Genomic DNA, 19,735 nt, shown 5'->3' on the forward strand with positions numbered 1-19,735 from the left:
ATAAAATGAAAACTATACAAGTGTTCAGGTCTTTCATACATAGGTTTGTTATGAATCATCTACGATGCAATGGCACTTAACAACAACAAACAAATTATGTTTACAATCCTTCGGAAATGACATCATGCTGAGAGAAGTGGAAGGTTGGAGAAGAAAATCCTCAACCTATTTGATACAGTGACTGTAACAATGGGCTTGAGCATGTCTCAGATTGTGGGGATGGTGTAGGATAGGGCAAGGGTTAGATACGTTGTTCATAGAATTGCTCTGAGTTTTAGAGAGAGCTCTGTTGGCTTAGTGGATAGAGATTTATGCTACCAAACCAAAAGTGGGTGATTTAAATCTACAGCCCTCAGGCCTGGTTTTAACAGTTTTTGATCAGACATTCTTCTAAGTGGTATAGCACTGGTCTGTCCATTTGCTGTACAGAGGTAACTCGTGGTTGCTGTGATGTTAAACACTGTGACACTGATGTATCAAATGCGGCAACGGTTATTCATAGTGCACAGTGTTCAGTGGAGCTCCCAGATTACAAGGAGGAGTGGCATCCACTTCCAAAATAACTTGCCTCTGGAAAGTCTATGAACTTAGAGAAATGATGAAAGTTATACAAGTATGCAGGTCTTTTGTTCATAGGGTCGTTATAAATTGTCTATGACTCAACGGTACTTAACAACAACAACTATCTCTTCACCATCCATACTGATGCTGCCAATTGGCCCGGTGGTGAGAATCTTTGTTTTCTTGATGTTGAGCTTCAATCCATATAGAAGTTCTTGACCTTCTGAGCAAGGGCTTCAGGTCCTCCTCAGTTTCAGCAAGCAGGGCTGTGTCATCTGCATAACGCAGGTTGTTGATGACTCTTCCACCAATCCTGATGCCACATTCCTCCTCATACAGCCCAGCGTTTTGGTGATCTGTTCTGCATACTGATTGAAAAGGTATGGAGACAGAATACATTCCTGACGGACCCCCTTCTTCATTTTGAACCATGTAGTGTCTCCCTTCTCTGTTCTGAGGACTACTTTGTTGTCCAAGTGTAGGTTTTGCATTAGCACAATCAAATGTTCTGGGATTCCCATTCTTCTCAGAATCAGCCACAGCTTTTTGTGATCTTTGCTTACCTGCCCAAGATGGAGATACCCAATATTTTAGCTTGGTGACATTGTCTATATTACACATGGGACATGCATATAATTTTTATTATTTTATATTGTTTGCATACAAAATTCATACTCATTGTCCATAATTCATATACATTGTGTTTCACACTTTGTTTTATACACATTGTGTTTCATATAATCAATCCTACACATTTTGTTTTATAAATATGTAAGACATACAATGTGTTTTATAAATATATTTGTGCTGGAAAGAGACCCTTTTGTCTTAGGCTCAGTTTCTCCTATGTGCCATGAAAATTTCCTGCTGTAATCTGGCCACCTTGACAGAAATAATCAACAGGGTCTACATTCTGACAATGATTTGCCAATTTTTTATAAGTCAATAGTCAATAGTTTGTGATATTTTGTTATGACAGCCTCGGAAAACTAAAACTAAAACTGTCACTGTACTCAGAATAAACAGATATTGAATAAACAGGTACATCTCAAAAACTGAATCACATAAATCTAAAATGAGAGCTAATGAAATAATAAGGAAGCTCTCCTATCAACATTCTTCTCAAGTGATTTGCCCCAACAACTAAAATTTAAACAGAGATCATTTTTTCAGCACCAGTCCAACTTTCCTATGTACTCAAAAGATATCCTCTGTTTCTCAACTTTAGAGTTTCATATTCACCAAACAAAAATATACAATATGTAAAAACTTAAGACAAACACAGGCAAACTGAAAGGGCTCATATGCAAAGATCAAAGGAGGAGTCTATTTGTCTAGTGCTAAATAAGTGCCCAGGTTCTTGAACAACTCTATTGAGTGACATCCCTAAGAATGTCTGTGGGGGAATTTTTATTTGACTTATCAAATAGGGAATCAAGTCTAATTTTTTACTAATTTTTTACTTCTAAAATTTTAATATGTAATGCATTAATGTAGTGCAGTATTTCCTGCACACTTGAATGTGTAGATTTATATGTAATGGCAAGAGGAATTGACTGACACATGAAATAATATATGAGTAAGAGCCTATGGTGATGAAGGAGGAAATTCAAATTTGTCTAAAGATTGGCAAAAAACAAGGCTCCAGGAGTTGATGGCATACCAACTGACATATTTTAACAAACAGGCATTGCCCTGGATGTGTTCCTAATTTGTGCCAAGAAATCTGGAGGACAGCCAGCTGGCTGACTGGAAAAAAAATCTATATTTGTTCCCATTCCAAAGAAAGGTGATTCAACAGAGTATGGAAATTATTGAACAATATCATTAATATCACACAGAAGCAAAATTCTGCTGAAAATTATCCAAAAACATTTGGAACAATATGACAACAGAGAACTGCCAGATGTGCAGGCTGGATTTAGAAGAGATTGTGGTACTAGGGATATTATAGCTAATATTAGATAGATCTTGGCAGAAAGCAAAGAATACCAGAAGAATGTGTATATGTGCTTTATTGACTATGCAAAGGCTTTTGACTGTTTGGATCACAAAAAGCTGTGGCTGATTCTGAGAAGAATGGTAATCCCAGAACATTTGATTGTGCTAATGCAAAACCTACACTTGGACAACAAGGTAGTCCTCAGAACAGAGAAGGGAGACACTACATGGTTCAAAATGAAGAAGGGGGTCCGTCAGGAATGTATTCTGTCTCCATACCTTTTCAATCAGTATGCAGAACAGATCACCAAAACGCTGGGCTGTATGAGGAGGAATGTGGCATCAGGATTGGTGGAAGAGTCATCAACAACCTGCGTTATGGAGATGACACAACCCTGCTTGCTGAAACTGAGGAGGACCTGAAGCGCTTGCTTCAGAAGGTCAAGGACTTCTATATGGATTGAAGCTCAACATCAAGAAAACAAAGATTCTCACCACCGGGCCAATTGGCAGCATCAGTATGGATGGTGAAGAGATTGAGATAATTAACAGTTTTAGTTTACCTGGCTCCACAGCCAACACTCCTGGTAACAGCAACCAGGAAATGAAGAGATGAATTGCACTGAGAAAGCTAGCTGTGAGGGACCTCTCAAGAGTGTTGAAGAGCAACGATGTCAGGCTGGAGACTAAGGTGTGCCTGATCTGGGCTATAGTCTTTGCAATTACGTGCTATGCATTAGAGAGATGGACAGTGAATAGGGATGATAGAAAGAGAAATGATGCCTTTGAGCTGTGGTGCTGGAGAAGAGTGTTGAATATACCATCGACTGTTGGAGAACAAACAGCTTTGTCCTGGAGAATGGGAAGCTGGAATGCTCCTTGAAGTCAAGGATTCTGAAGCTTCATCTGACATATTTTAGGCATGGAGAGGGACATCATGTTTGGAAGAGGGGAGGGAGGTGCAGGAGAGGAAGACTTTTGATGAGATGGGTCAAGTCTGACTGGAGCGGTGGGAATGGGTGTGTTTGAGATGGCTAGGTTGGCACTGGACAGAACATCATTTAGAGCTCTTATGCATAGGGTCACTATGAGTTGCAAGCAACTCGATGGCATATAACAACAATAACATATAACAACATATAACAACAATAACATCAACATCATATGTTGTTGTTAAGTGCTGTGGAGTCGCAATCGCCTCATAGCGACCCTATGAAGGAAAGTCCTTGATGCTTGGGTGCCTTTCATCTTCTCTCCAGGTTCATAGGGTTTCCAGAGGCGGATGCCACTCCTCCTTCCAAGCTTGTTTATTCGGGGAGCTCCACCCCACTCTCTGTCTGCATTATATAAATAAAAGAAAATTTACATGTATTGTTCATGTCAAGGAGAAAGAAAGGTTAGAAAAGCTGAGGGCATCAGGTGCTGTGCTGCTATCTATCAGGCTGCATGCCTCTAAGAGTTTGAGAAGATGGGCAGTCTCTTTCCATTAAGATTTACAGCCTTGGAAATCACACAGAGTGTCAGAAGGATCCGAATATACATGATGGCAGAGAGTTTGGTTTTTGCTCACTGAAAGGTCAATTTTTTTTGGTTTTGTTGTTGCTGGTGTTTCACAGTATATTCAATAATTTTCACTAATATCACAGTTTTAAAGGCATAAATTCCTCCTCAGTCTTACTTATTTATCGTCCAAGTATCACAAGCCTATGAAACCATAAAAATATGAAACCATGAAAATTTCTGGATTTACTCTTCTTAGTTTCTTTTAGGCTTCTCTGGCTTCTTGCTCCACAGAAACTCACGTGCCAGTAGCCTATGCTGCTCACCAATGCTCCAAGGACACTTTTTTCCTTTTACATTCTAACATATATTTAAATACAATTGCGTCTACATCTCATAACTCATAGATCAAGCTACAGTGAGCAACTCATCATTAAGGGACCTGAAGCGCTTGCTGCAGAGGGTCAAGGACTGCAGCCTCCAATATGGATTGAGGCTCAATGTCAAGAAGACAAAGATTCTCACCACTGGGCCAATTGGCAGCATCAGATTGGGTGGTAAAGAGATTGACACTGTTCACAACTTTAGTTTGCTTGGCTCCATAGTCAACACTCTTGGCACAAGTACCCAGGAAATTAAAAGGTGCATTGCCATGGGAAACTCTGCTGTTAGGGACCTCTCCAAAATACTGAAGAGCAATGATGTCTCTCTGGAGACTAAGGTGTGTCTGATACAGGCCATGGTCTTTGCAATCACTTGTTATGCATCAGAGAGTTGGACAATGACCAAGGAGGATAGAAGGAGAATTGATGCCTTTGAGCTGTGGTGCTGGAGAAGAGTATTGAGAATACCATGGACTGCTAGGAAAACAAACAGATTCATCCTGGAAAGGGTTAAACCAGTTGGCTCCTTGGAGGCAAGGATTCTGAGGCTCTGTCTAACATACTTTGGACAAGTTGTAAGGAGAGAGAGAGACATCATGCTTGGTAGGGTGAGGGGACAGCACAGGAGGGGAAGGCCCTCTATGAGGTGGATTGATTCAAGGACTCCGGTAATCGGGATGGGAGTGTCAGAGACAGTGCGAATGGCACAATACAGAGCAGAGTTTAGGGCTGTTGTACATAGGGTCGCTATGAATCGCAAGCGACTAGATTGCACTTAACAAAACATTGTAATGAGCTCCAGCTGCATGTTGCCTTATGTCTCTCACTGCTAATTGGAAGGTCAACAGGAAGAATCCACCAGTTACTCAAATGGAAAAAGGATGGACAATCTCTTGCTACAAAGATTTATAACCTCAGAAACCCCATGAAGGGTTGTTATGAGTCGGAAATTAGGGCAGTGAAATTTGGCTTTATAAAATGAGAAGGATATAGTAAAAAGCTTCTCTTCTACTAATATTTTATCTCATTTAATATGTTTTAAATAATTACCTTTTCCGTACAATTAATGTCATGTAAAACTATAATAAGAGTTATCCTTAATCTTCTTTTAAGAGAAGGTATTCTAAAAGCACACACGTCATTTCATGTACAATAACAGACAAATATGATAATAGAGAAATAGAAAAAGAAATACTCAGAGTCATACAAGACCTTTTAATAACTCTTAAATTATATGATTAAATGGAATGTTTGGATCTGTTCTTACTTTAGAAACAATTTTGTTCCATTGATATACTTACTTAAGTAACATCCATTTTATTTGCCTTATATTGTAAGGAAAGAACAGTATAGACAGAATTCAGACAGACGGCACTTTACAAAGGTAGTCATGAATACATGGAAAAATCAGTCATATATGTCTTCAAGGCAATGAATTGAAACAGAATTTTAAGAGTAACAAGAACAAATATCTTGTACTGTTTTTTTTTTAAATTTCCCTAAAAACAAATAAATAAATAAACCCTACAATAACTTCATCTGTGAGATTATCTAATTAGCAGCTCAACTGGTACATAAGTTCCAACTATGTCTAATAAATAATTAATTTTTAACAAATGAAGCTAATCATTCTGTTGATCAGGAAGAATTACGTTTCAGAGGAATTACATGACACAGTAGAATGTTAGTGAGTTTTACAAAGAATATATTTTCTCATTTCTACTACATTTATTAAATAGGCACTGCCTTTTATGTTAAACGTGATATTCTTCCCTTTGTTGGTCATTCATTTACTACTCTATTAAAATCTGTCACTAGTATGCATCCCTCATCATCATAACTATGAATTATATTAGAGCTCTCTGCATTTTATTGCCATCACAATGACTCTTCACACCTCCTCCTCATAAAATCTCACAAACACTGAACTAATTAACACCTTTATACCAAACTACCATCTGTAAAATCATATTAAACCAATTTTAGTAGAGGGGTGTGACCAACTAAACAAGTTTTATCTTTATATTTATAACATCATATCATGTCAACTCTTAAAAAAAGACAAAAAACCAACAACAAAAAAAAAAAAACAACCAACCCACAGACTTTTACCAGTAGTCTTCACATGTCAAATTGATTTTGTTAGGAACGGAATGTTTCATTGGAAAAATTTTTCAAAATTCTGTACAGTATTATAAAACCATCTTATCAGCTTTGTAGGGTTGGTAGAAAACCATCATTTTTAGGAGGAGGATCACTAACAGAAAGATTTTTTTTTTTAGAAAGACATTTTTATCAACCATCCACCATGTGCTTTGAGCTCCTCACATTTTACCCACATTGGGGACAGAATTTTGTAGCAAAGACTCATAGAAACATAAAGCAAAGCGACTACCTTAAGATCTTAAATGCCAGTTTGTCTCATGAGGCTGCAAATATATCCTGTGACACCTTTACATTTCATGATCACTATTGTAGTCCTTTCTAGATTCACATGTGACATATTTAATAACTCATGTTAATGAGTATAAACTACTAAGATTTTTTTAAGGGCGCTTGGTTAATTTTTGTTAGACTTGGTCAATAAGAATTTTACTTGAGAAAATATTGTTTAAATTCCAATCAATATTTTTTGCCCTTCAGGGTTGAGATTCCCATCATTTCCGTCAACACCTGGAACTGGCCTCACTTTGGATATAATTTCTAGAACAGAAATTGGGATGGAATATAGCAGCAGTGCCATGAAAATTTTACTTTTAAGAATATAGTCCTGAGTATCTATTTTTCTTAAGAACAATAATCAGCAGATTTATACTCATAAAAAATGATACATTTAAAAATCCTCGTATTAAAATGACTTCAGCCATTCCAGTAAATTATATGCTCATGGCAGTGTCTGAGCACACTGTGACTGTGCTATTGACCTTGATGTTTTCTGAGATGGAAAAGGCTGATTCATAACAGGCAGTCACTTTTGCCCAATCTGCATAAATAAACAAATATACCTTTGATACTTTCTGTCCTTTGGGGGGTTTTGGCAGCAGCTGTTACCTGCAGGGTGTCCTTCTCTGTAAGCTGTCTTTACACGTCATGCTGAGCATATTCTTCTGTTTAAATGAAGCAGTGAAGCCACTCAGACTACTTAGTTCAAGTCTACATGGGCAGCTTGATTTTGTACCTTGTCATTTTTAGCTCATCATGTTGCTGGTTCAAGTTTTAGTTGAAATGTTTTGTTCATTCTTTGGGGATGGTCATCCACATTAACAAGGACCCATAATTGTTCTTATTCGGTCACCATTCATGACATGACTGGTCAGCACGGCTACAAGCTGATAAGGATCTCCTGTGTGCCTATTAGACATCTGAGCTATAAGACCTGGTGTTGTAGTGTTTAAATCACCCACCTACTTGCTGAGCTTAGCAGTTCAAACACATTGGCCCTTCACAGGAAAAAAGATATAGCATTTTGATCTGAAAGAATAGTAAACCATGTAGGGAAATTCTATTCTGTCTTATAAGTTTCCTATTAGTCAGACATGACTAGATGATAGTGAGTGATTTTATAAGACTGACTCTCTTATGTCTCTGTTTATCATTTATATTTAGTACCATGCAGGGGACACAACTATGCTTGCTGAAACTGAGGAGGACCTGAAACACTTGCTGCAGAAGGTCAAGAACTGTAGCCTTCAATATGGATTGAAGCTCAACATCAAGAAAACAAAGATTCTCACCATTAAGCCGATTGGTAGCATCATGATAGATGGTGAAAAGACTGAAATTGTTAACAGCTTTAGTTTGCTTAGATCCACAATTGACATTCTTGATACAAGCAGTCAGGAAATTAAAAGACAAATTATATATGAAAGTCTGCTGCCAGAGACCTCTTCAAAGTACTGACGAGCAGTAATGTCAGTCTGGAGACTAAGGTATACCTGATTCAGGCCATGGTCTTTGCAATTACTTGCTATGCATCAGAAAGCTGGACTAGGGATGAAAAATGACTAGAGATGACAGACAGAGAATCGATGCCTTTGAACTGTGGTGCTGGAGAAGAGTATTGAATATACCATGGACTGCTGGGAGAACAAACAGGTTCATCCTGGAGAGGGTGAGAGCAGGCTGCTCCTTGGAGGCAAGGATTCTGAAGCTTCATCTAAAATACTATGGACTTGTAGCAAGGAGGTACCAGTCCTTGGAGAGTGATGTCATGCTTGGAAGGGTGGAGGGACAGCACAAGAGAGGAAGGTTCTTGGTGAGATGGATTGATTCAGTGAGTAGGGTAATGAGGGAAAGTGTGTCAGAGATAATAAGTATGGCACGCGATAGAGCAGGGTTTAGGGCTGTTGTACATAGTATCTCTATGAGTAGCAGGCAACTCAACAGCACATAACAACAACTATAAAAACATATGAAACATATATCAACCTATGAGTATGACTTTATGAATTATCCCCTAAGATCTTGAATTCACAATAATCTAGTTAATATTGCTCAGCTAAATAGCTCATTTTATTTCACCTTTGATTTGATGTTAGCAGTAGCAGTTGCCTGATTTCACATTTATCTGTTTAATTACTTCATACAATAACTTTCATTTTATATTAATAGGTAGCCCTATTGTAAGGTAGCCCTTACAATATGTATTTAAAATTTCATCAACAAATATTGATACAACTCTTATTGCTGTAGAGTGAGAATCAATTCATAAATGACCCATCTGTGAGTATTCAGATGCTGTAAGTTGCATGGAAAGAGAATGCTTGTAATTCTCGCCTAAACTAATAGACAATACAAAAAGCTATTATAATAAATATATTGGAATAACTATAATATATTTATGAGGTCTTCTTGAATTACTGTCTTCAGTATCTTGCAGTTTATAGTGTAAAGGTCATATACTGCTTTGGTCTATTGAAAGAATCCTTGTAAAGCTACTGGTGTACTAACCAAAGTTGAGAGGTTTGAACCCCCCCAGCTCCTCTGAAGAAGAAAAGATCTGCTAATCTCCACCTACAAATGTGCTGCATAGGAAACCCCCTGGGTAATTCTACCCTGTTGTATAGTGTGTGTGTGAGTCAGATGTATCCTTCACCACACAACCAGGACAGCATCTCATTTTGGGGAGTTACTGTAGATGACAATTCTGCTGGGTTTTTGTTTTTAAATTGTGGCACAATTTTGCTTTCCAGATATATAAAAATGGAGAGCTCTGAGAGCATAATGAGTAAGGAGACGCGCTGCCAACTCAAAGTCAGGAAGTTCAAGTCCTCCAGTTGCTTTGTGGGGAAAAAAAGATGGGCAACTGTCTTTTGTACTATTTACAGCTTCCAAAAACCCATCGGAGAGTCAGCTCTGGGACAGTTCTGACTTAAACATAACGCGTGAGTTAGTAAGTACATCAAAATTGGATTATATTTTTGTCTGTTTAAAAATCTTATAACCAGTGATGTCGGTGAACTCTGCCCCATAAATTTTGATCAGTTATCTTTTCATTTTTATTTGGCTAAGAATATTTATAATGCATTCTACCATTTTGTTTCTTCAACTACTGTATTATCTTTAAAGTACTGTTTAATTTTTTTTAAAAGAACCTGATTATAAAGTAATTTTCCTGATACAGCTGTCTAGTTTAATTCATTTGTTTACTTAACATATTCTATATTATTTCAGTAACTTTAAATGTATTGCTCTTGTCTTTTAGTGATCAAAGCTATCTTGGTGATGTTCTCTGTATAATGAAAAAGAATGTGTATTAATTATTGCTAGATTGAGTATACGATAAGCACCGATTAGGAAAATTTTGTTGTTAATGTTATTTAAATGCTCTATATTTTTGTTGATCTTCTATTTGTTCTACCTTGTATTTGGATAATCTTAGTTTATGTAATGAGGTTGGAACACCAACTTATACATTACCCCATTAATTATCTATTTATATACTGTAATAATGTCAATATCTTGGGTTTATAACTATTTTCTATCATAGTTTTTGTTGGCTATTGGTAGTTTCAAAATACACATGAAAGGATGGTTCTTTATCATAGAATTTTTTTTACAATTAATTTAAATAGATATAATTCTTTCCTTACAACATTTAGGACAGTTTTTCTTGCTTAGAATCTGCTTTAAGTATCATTACTTGGAATTTAAAATCTTTGTGGTCAAATAGTTTTCACATCTTTTCTAATGTCTTCAGAGATCATATAGGCTCTCTCTCACAGTGTGAAATAGCTGGTTAATTTAGATATTAAATAATATCCATATGAGCAAAACCAGAATTAGTAGTGATTAGCATTTTAAGCTCAGGTCAAAGCCAGAGAGTTCATGATACGAATAGGAATAGTGCTCTTTTAGTCTGTGAGGTTGTCCAGGAATAGAAGGCAGAACTTAATTTAACAAATATATTTGCATTAAATTACTTTAACTGCTTGGAAAATCAGCCTCAAATGGAAACTTGTTAGATTAGACCCACAGACCAAAAGTATTCAAATTCAGTGTTCCTATAATGAAAATATCAATGGTTTCATCTTACTTGAACCCACAGTCAGCAGCCTTGTCAGAAGTCAGAAGATCTTGAGATGTATAGCACTAGGAAAAGTCTTCTTCCGGGGTTCTCTCCTAACTCCTAAAGAGCGATAATGTCAGTCTACAGACCAAGCCATGATTCTTTCAAGCCACAGGCCCTCCAATCACCTATTATCAATCTGAGAGCAGGACAATGACTAATGATCACTAACGGACTGACATCTATGAGGTGTAGTGTTTGAGAAGGGTGCTGAATAGCCAGCCCATGGACTGCCAAAAGGACAAACATGTAGGATTTGGAAAATGGGAAACCAGAACGTTCCTTGGACGCAAGGAAGGCAAAGCTTTGTCTCATAGAGTTTAGGTATGTTGTTCAGAGAGGCTCTTCCATTGAAAAGGTCCTCATGCTTGGAAAGGTGGAGGATCAGCAAATGAGAAGAAGACTCTCAATTAGATGGATCAACATGGAAGCAGCAGTGTGTCAGGGTTGATGAGGATAGCACAGGATAAGATAGGGCTCAGTTCTGTTGTTCATAGGGTCACCTAACAACAAATGTCTTCAAGGTTGCTGTTAGAAAAAGGTATCAAGCTGTGAAATGTGAAGAATAAGAGATAGATCATAGAATCTTGAACCAGATGGATTAATACTGAAACAGAAAGCCTGTAAGAATCATAAGAATAATGTATTATATGAAAAATTCCCAATTTGTTGTTCCTCGGGTCAGAATTTTGTCCAATCAGCAATTTATCTATTGCAAATACCTTTGATAAGAAACAGAAACACAGCGTATACACATGGATTTCACATAATGGTATGCACAGTAATCAGATCGATTATATCTGTGAAAAGAATCATTGGGGAAATTCAATATCAGATGTGAAAACTAGGCCAGGCTGCACTCATTCAGTATTTCTTAAACTGAAAGAACTAAAGAACAAATTCAAGCCTTGAGTTGCAAGGATGTTATGAGAAGAATATTGTATGATCCAGAAAGCATTAATAGAAGATGGAACAAGTATACAGAGTCACTGCACCAAAAAAGAATTGGCTGACACAGAAGAAGTTCATGAAAAAACATATAATCAGGAGACACCAATGAGTGCAGACCAGATGAACTGTGGGAGGGTATCATCAATGAAGAATGCAAAAGTTCATTACAAAGGGAGAGGGAGGAAGAAAAGACCATAATGAATGTCAGAAGAGACTATGAATATTGCAGTAGAGTGCTTGAAAAGCCAAAATAAATGGCAGAAATCAAGAAATTAAGGAGTTAAACAGAAGATTCCAAAGGACAGTGAAGGAAGACAGAGTAAAGTATTTCAATAAAATGTGGAAAGAGCTGGAGTCTGAAAATCGAAAGAGCTAAACCCACTCAGCATTTCTTAAGGTGAAGAAAAAATTAACAAATTCAAGTTTCAAGGTGCAATACTTAGGGATCCTTGGGGAGAATATAAAATGATCCAAAAAGCATTAAAAGAAGATGGAAGGTGTGTCCGATCCAGGCCATAGTCTTCACAATGTCTTGCTATGTGTAAGAGAGGTGGACAATAACTAGAGATCGTAGAAGGAGAATTGGTGCTTTTGAGCTGTGGTGCTGGAGAAGAGTATCGAATATACCATAGACTGCCAGGAAAACAAACCAATTTGTCCTGGAGAGGGTGAAACCAGGCTGCTGCTGGGTGGCAAGGATACTGAAGCTTTATCTGACATACTTTCGGTACGATGCAAGGAGGGACTAAGTCTTGGAGGGGGACATCATGCTTGGATGAAAGGAGGGACAGCACAAGAGAAGACGACCCTCAATGAGATGGTTTGGTTCAGTAACTGGGATAATGAGGATAAGTGTGTCAGAGACAATAAGGTTGGTACAGCATAGAGCAGGCTTCAGGGCTATTGTATATGATAAGCTAGAGATTCAATGGCACATAACAACAACAACATGTATTTAAATATTTTACCCAAAATAAATTTTCTAGGAACTTTTTAACATTTTTAAATTTTCATTATTTACCTTAGAAGTATACTAAAAAATATATATATAAAATATCTACAGTATATCATATTTAAAGAGGAAAAACCCAACTTTATAAAGTGGCTTAATTTTAAACCTGTGGAAAGCAAAAGCATTCATAAAAGAAACAATTTTAATGGGTTATTAGAATACTTCAACAGCAGATATAATGCAGGCCATTTGAGAGTAAATTTGCTTTCAAACAGCCATTTTTACATTACTTTTAAATTAAAGGCCACATAAGCTTTCAAATAAGAAGAAATAACTTTAGAAGATATAATAGGTTTTAAATCATACCTTCTTATTAATGTGTGCAATTGGGGGGGCGGGTATAAATAGGACCATTCTGACCACTGCACAGTTAAATAAAACATAATAAAAACTTTTGTTTTTTAAATAATGATACTTAAGAAAGTTTGCCGTCAATTTTTTCAAGCCCTCTTTTTAGATGCCAAGAACTGAGTTCTGACTCATAGTATCCTGTACGCAATAGGAGGAAATACTCCTACATTGTATCGGTCTTGCCAATCCTCACAATGTTTGCTTTATCAGTTTGTTTCTGTGAGAGTCTTCCTCCTTTCCACTGACTCACCCATGACTTTACCAAACTTGATGTCTTTCTGCAAGTCCTGGTCTCTCAATCACAAGTGCAAAGTATAAACAACCTTCAATGTGAATTACATCTTGAGATAAAGAAAATCAAAACCTTCACTACTAGACCATTAAACAATATTACTGATAGATGTAGAAAAGGTTAAAATTTCCAATGATCTCACTGTGTTGAATTCACGGTCAATATTCATAATATCAGCAGTTAAGAATCAACAAACGTTGTTATATGTCATGCCAACTATGACTCATAGTAACTCCATGAACAATGGCTCTGAAACTTCTTATCCTAAGTCAACCTTACTGTCTTTAATGCCTTTGACCGACCCCCTTACCACAGTCACTGTGTCCATCTATCTAATCCAGGATCTTCCTCTCATGTGTTGATCCTCTACCCTTAAAAGCATGTTGTCCTTCTCCAAAGACTGGTCCTTCCTGGCAACATGTCCAAAGTATGTGAGACAGCTTCAAAAGTCCTACCTCCAAAGAATAACCTGCCAAGACAGATGTGTTTGTTCTCTTGGCAGTCCATGATATGTTCAACAATCTTCCCTAGCACCACAACTTAAAGGCGTTGATTTTTCTTTTGTCATCCTCAGTCATCATCCAGTTCTCAGATGCATAGCAAGTCATTGAGATGGCTATAGATGGGCCAGGCGTACCTTAGCCCTAGGCTGGCATCATTGCTTCTTGGCACTCTGCAGAGGTCCCTGACATGAGACCTTCCCAAAGCAACTTGTTTTTTTATTTCCTAACTGATAGTGCCAAGGGTGTTGATTGTGGAACTGGGCAAAACAAGCTCATTAGCAACTTTAAGAATTAAGGTGACCAAAGCAGGAGCTCAGAGAAATATGCACAAGCAACCTCTATCATGCTTTCATCTCTCAAGATGCCGCCTACTGGCCTGGTGGTGAGGATCTTTGTTGGATTTATTTATGGGTTTGTTTGTTTTTTTACTTTTAAAAAAAATTGCACACTTTCTTCCCTCTCCCTCTTGTAATTCCCCTTGCAGGGCTATTAATTGACATGCACATGGTTTCTAAAAGTTGGAAAAATAAATACTCTTTGACTTACCTAATCCCACTAATGGGAATATACTCCAAAGAAATCAGTGGTGTTACACAAACAGACAAATACACACCCATGTTTATCATAGCGCTATTCACAAAAACAAAGAGCCCAAGTGCCCTTCAACCGCTGAATGAATAGAGAAACTATGGTACATTCACACAATTCACACTATGCAGCATTGAAAAATAATGAATTTATAAAACTCTAAATCATGAGTATATGTCTGGAAGATACTATGCTGAGTGAAATATCTCAGTAAAAAATGGACAAGCACATTATTATAATAACAGGATTGAAATGGAGAGAGGAGAAGACTGGGAAAAGAATGGATAGATAACAAATACTGCACTGGAATGAGTGAAAGATAGACATTCTAGAAGAATTTTCTTTTATGTTGCTGTCCAACCTATATTGAAGGCTACAGTCCCTGATCTTCTTTAGCAATTCAACCACTTGCTAAATACTTGAAGTTCTCTTCCGTTTGGGGGAGTAAGGTTGTGTTACATTCATAACATATGTTGTTGATTCTTCTTCTTCTAATCCGGATGTCACATTCTTCTTCATTAAGCCCAGCCTATCATATAGTCTGTTTACCATATGTTGTTGTTGTTATGTGCTGTCAAGTCCCTTGCGACTCTTAGCGACCCTATGTAATAAAGCCCTAAACTCTGCTCTGTCCTGTGCCAATCGCACTGTCTCTGACACACCCATCCTGATTATTCAGTTTACCGTATAGATTGAAAAACATATAGAGAAAGGATACATTCCTGAAACACTCTTTTCCTGATATTGAATCATGCAGTGTTCCCTTCCTCTGTTCAGAAAACAGAGTCTTGGTCTAGATAGGTTTCATATAAGCATAATCAAATGTTCTAGGATTCTCAATATTCTCAATGGTAGTCACAACTTATTGTGAGCCACACATTCAAATGCCTTTGCATGGTCAATAAAACACAAATATGCATCCTTCTAATACTGTTTTCAGCAGAGATCCATCTGACACCAGTAATGCTATCTCAAGTATCATGGCCTCTTGTCTACCCAGATTGTATTTCTTCAAATAGTATTAGTTAGACAGATAGATAGATAGATAGATAGATAGATAGATAGATAGATAGATAGATAGAGACATAGATCATTAGATAGATAATCTATTTTGGTTTTTTTGTTATTATGTTCCATAAAGTTGCAACGACACATGTCTAACTAACCAATGTATTTTCAGAGGGGATCTAATCACATGAGAAGAGATTGGTTTTGGGTTTTTTTAGTTTTGTTTTTTTCTGTTTTCAAATAATTACCCGAAAGTTATAACCTTAAGAAAACACTTTTTTATGTTCACAATTTTCAATAAAACAGCTATTGCATGAGAATCACTACTTAAACTGACTGCCTCTGGGTTAGTTCTAACTCATAACAACCTTGTTTCAGGTTTCTGAGGATATAAATCTTAACAGGAGGACATTGCACATCTTTCTCTTGTGCAACCACCATTGGTGGGGTCTGAATCACTAGAGTAGCTCAGCTTTTTGTTAAAAGCATAATACCCTGTTCCCTACAACACCAGAACTCCATGTAATCATCACAGTACCATCAAAATATTTTTTACTATTCCTCAGACTTTCCCTTTCATAGCATAACTATTGACCATATTTAGCAAATCAACTCAGAAAGTAAATTATTTGTGATTTTTCCAAATTCTGTAAACTATAGGAATTACTCTTACTCAAATAACTTGTGCTTTTATGTTGTCAAGAGGTCTGTCCTAAATAACCTGACATCTTATAAGCTCAAGCGAACTCATCATTCACATAATGTGCCACAGATACGTACATGTGTATTAACATGGATATGCAAAAAAGTTATACAACGTGACTATTCTACTAAATTAATAGGAACGGAATCTTTCGAATAGGGTTTGTGTATTTTGCCTGTTTTATTTAATTGCAAGCTATCTTTCCAGATAATTACTCTCACAATTCCTTTTGGAGTTAAAAATTGCTTCAAATTTGTGTTGCATGTAAGTAAAAATATGCAAGCATCTGCCACTCTCAGTTATTGAGATAGTAGTACTATATAATTTAACTAATTAGTTAGAAGGATAAAAATGGCATTGTAATTTAGATGCTAAAATAACCATCTTCTCAGAGGATTTTTTTAAAGAAGAATTGAGAAAAGGATTTTTTAATATTTTAAATACATACTAGCCTCTTACTATGTTCATTCCTTAAATTATTTCTTTAAAAGAATTTCTTCAAAACTGGATGAAATATGTTTACGGCATTGAAATCTATGGGAGAGAGAATAGTCTAAAAGTATTATATTTTAGGGCATTATTTTTATCGTAGGAGTATGCAATGAGGGTTGTAGAGTGGATTATATTTGGGGCTAGGGGGTGGGGTTTGGGGAGGTGCGGGGTGGGGGGGGATTGTGTACCAATGAGGGAGTTTTTCTTTTGCTTTAGCAAATGGGGGGGGGGGGGGGAGGGGTTTGTGCGGGGAGAAGGGTGCAACAATGAATGAGTGGAATCCCAAAATCTCTGTAGATGTTCATTGAAATGAAAAATAAACAACCTAAATTAAAACAAAAAAAGAATTTCTTTTTTTACTAATCTGGTTGATATAATTAACCTAACATGACACTGAATATCAAAGAGTTCTAATGTCATGATAACATGTCATCAGACATTTTACTAACAACATGTCCCTTAATTATTGATCATTAGTTCCTAACATGCATGTAGTTGTTAAATTACGTACTTTGAAGTTGTCAATTATTTCATCTCGCTTGGATCAACAATCAACACCCTTTATCATGAGATAAGGAGACGTATTGCATTGGGCAAATCAGCTGTCTAGGATCTTGCCAAAATACTGAAGAGCAATGATGCCAGTCTGTAGACTAAAGTGTGCCTGATTCAGATCATGATCTTTCTAACCATTCACTAAGCATTTGCGAGCCAGATAATTGATAAGTATGATAAAAAAATGACGCCCTTTGGTTGTGGTATTGGAGAAGAATACTGACTATGGCATATGGATTGTCAAAAGAACAGACAAAGTTTGGAAAAACTGCAGCCAGCGTGTTCCTTACAGGAAAAGATGGTAAAGCTTCATCTCTAATACTTTGGGCATGTTGCTAGGAGAAGCTTTTGCTTGGAAGGTAACATCATGTTTGGCAAGGTCAAGGGTCATAGAAAAAGAAGACCCGCAGGAATATGGATAGGCCCTGTGACTGCAGTAATGGCTTCAAGTGCGTGAGACACGATGAGGATGGCATAGGACAGGACAGGGCTCAAGTCTAGTATTCACAGGGTTGTTTTGTGTTCTACTTAACTAAGAACAAGAGCAACAAATTACATATATCTGATAGTGACCCTCAAATATGTAGCTTTCTAGGCTACATGTTTTCTTTAGCTCTTTCATGACTCTCTAATGAGCAATTACTTAAATAATAGAAAGCAAATTCAAGCCTTTCTGTAGGTCATGTTATTATCTTTGGTTTGATTTTAGTTAATTGCAATAAACCTCTTTTAAAGGCATTTCTAGTTTTTCATATAAGAGAGTATTTAAAACTATTAACAATATTAAGCAAGAAATTATTGTTTTAAAATGGGAAACACAATCAATACATATTTATAAAATAAAAGCAGTAATGAAAATGCTTAAGTTGTTTGTACCCTCTTTATTTTCAATAAAAATATAAGTGAAAAGCTCAGCAATTTTTGTTAACACTGGAAAAATATAGTAGCTAAACAGTAGCTCCTTTGGGAGTAATAATTTTAAAAGTTAAAATATCACTAAGCACTACATTTATTTTTCTCATAGGAAGATCCAGTGACTTAGATTTATCATGTAGTTACTCTTACCTAAATTATTATACCAAGTGTGTTTTTGTAGTATACATGTTTATTGAAATAGAAACATAATAATCTTAGAAATCTAAAAGAAGCCTGATACACTTATATCAATGAAGTATGATTCCAGGCAAAATTCAGTCTAAAGATTTAAGCACAGCAAGAAAAGGCAGCCAAAACTGGTGTAATGACACTCAAAGCCTCAGCAGCAAAATATTATGTACACAATATCACCCACAGTAGTAGATCCCCTTGGCATTCATTTTTCTGTAGTATAAATGGCATCAGATTCAAATGATAGTATAACATACTTATTTTTGTTAAGTTGGAAATAGGTCATAGCTGACCCTCCGTTGAGTTTTCAATGCTGTAAGGCGGATGGTAGGAAATATCTAACTTTCTCCCGAGAAGTAGCTGGTGGATTCAACTGCCAGAAAGATGTGACACGACGGACAACAGTGCAACTACCTATGAGCTAGACCATCAGACTCTCTCTCAAGTCAGAAGAGGTAGATTAAATACGAAGCGTTTTAAAATAGGAGTACCTTGTATGACTAGGCAGGACAGAAGGAGAGTTAATGCCTTTGAGCTGTGGTGCTGAGAAGAGTATTGAATGTACCATGGATTGCCAGGAAAACAAACAGATTCATCCTGGAGAGGGTTAAACCAACTTGGAGGCAAGGATTCTGGGGCTTTGTCTGACATACTTTGGACATGTTGCCAGGAGGGATGGGTCCTTGGAGAGGGACATCATGCATGGGAGGGTGGAGGGACAGCACAGGAGGGGAAGACCCTCTATGAGATGGATTGATTCAGTGACTGGGGTACTCGGGATGGGTGTGTCAGAGGCAGTGAGATTGGCACAGGATAGAGCAGGATTTAGGGCTGTTGTGCATAGGGTCACTATGAGTCGCAAAGGACTCGACGGCACATAACAACAACAACAACAACCTTGTGTGGAAATATTTTATATCCTTTCTACTTGAAAAAATAAAGAGAGGAGTTTAGGAAGGTATGCTTCTTTGGAAGTCAGAAGATAGAGGTGGTAGCCATTTTCCAAGATGGATTCCTATGGTCTTTCTCCCAGTATTTAAATTTTTATTTGCCTCCTCTCTTCACATTTCTGCATTATATCAGAATTGGTTTATGTGACAAATATAATAGTTCTGAAATGAAAGTATCTTACTTTCTAAATGAAATTATGTATGAACAAGTTCATTTTGTTTTGTCATTTGTTATTGTTGTTATGTGCCGTTGAGTCGCTTGCGACTCAT

At 36.9% G+C, this 19,735-nt stretch overlaps 1 protein-coding gene across 1 annotated transcript in view; it reads right to left on the bottom strand.

Moving 5' to 3' along the window:
* SPAG16 (sperm associated antigen 16) overlaps positions 1-19,735 on the bottom strand; it is a 1,218,973-nt gene that overhangs the window by 596,675 nt on the left and 602,563 nt on the right. The window lies entirely within an intron of this gene.

This window comes from Elephantulus edwardii, unplaced genomic scaffold (assembly GCF_000299155.1).
Source record: "Elephantulus edwardii isolate Elephantulus edwardi_28Jun2011 unplaced genomic scaffold, EleEdw1.0 scaffold00106, whole genome shotgun sequence".
Classification (NCBI taxonomy): Eukaryota; Metazoa; Chordata; class Mammalia; order Macroscelidea; family Macroscelididae; genus Elephantulus; species Elephantulus edwardii.